Source organism: Micropterus dolomieu, unplaced genomic scaffold (genome assembly GCF_021292245.1).
Source record: "Micropterus dolomieu isolate WLL.071019.BEF.003 ecotype Adirondacks unplaced genomic scaffold, ASM2129224v1 contig_7288, whole genome shotgun sequence".
Lineage (NCBI taxonomy): Eukaryota > Metazoa > Chordata > Actinopteri > Centrarchiformes > Centrarchidae > Micropterus > Micropterus dolomieu.
Window position 1 is genome coordinate 1 of NW_025736275.1, and position 886 is coordinate 886.

Sequence of the window (886 nt, forward strand, 5' to 3'; positions counted from 1 at the left end):
AGAAGATTGAGGGTTCGAGTCCCTTCGTGGTTGAAGGCCCCTCCGTTATTTATGGAGAAATACTTAAAGCCATCGCGACAGACCCTATAAGAAGTGAGGATTTTCAAGTTTAAACAATTTGTGCTTGCATAGACTTGGGGCCACTTTGCACACGACTCAACATCCAAAACTTGTCCGTTTCTTTTTTTTTTACTTCTGGAGGACAAATTGTTTAAAAAAAGAACCACAAAAGCAGGCGGCTCAGGTCAAAGGTTTTGAGTGTACTGCTCACCTGGAAGGTGGTCACACATGACTTAACATCCAGTATGGAGCCATTGTCTGTTTTAGTCTGTCCCTGTTGTTTTATGCATTGAATTTTCTTAGCAAAAAGAAAGAAAGAAGCACCTCACAGCAGGCCGGTTAGCTCAGATGGTTAGAGCGTGGTGCTAATAACGCCAAGGTCATGGGTTCAACCCCCATACTGGCCAGTGCTGTCCATTTAACAACTCGACGTCAGAATCAGAAGGAGCTTTGTTGCCAAGTACCTTCTTACACATACAAGGAATTTGCTTTGGTGTTGAGGTGCTACACGCAGACAGACATACAGCTGACATAAATAGATGTAGAGATATGTAATAAACAAATGCAAGTTATATATGTAGAATAGAGAAAAATAATACAACTGACAATATAAAAAAATGGAACAACAACAACTTACAATTAACAACAAATATTTGTGGCGAGAGGTTTTGGTCCTGATGGACCGCAGCCTCTTGCCAGAGGGGAGAGTCTGAAACAGTTTGTGACCGGGATGGGAGGCGTCAGCTGCTGCAGTCTTTCCTGCTCGCCTCAGAGTCCTGGAGGCGTGCAGGTCCTGAAGCCATGCAAGATTGCAGTCAATCACCTT

General features: G+C 43.5%; 1 non-coding gene across 1 annotated transcript; it reads left to right on the forward strand.

The window, feature by feature from the left end:
- The first annotated feature begins 393 nt into the window (after window positions 1-393).
- trnai-aau lies at window positions 394-467 on the forward strand. The gene has a single exon. It is a non-coding gene; the product is annotated as a tRNA-Ile (tRNA).
- Window positions 468-886: the final 419 nt, after the last annotated feature.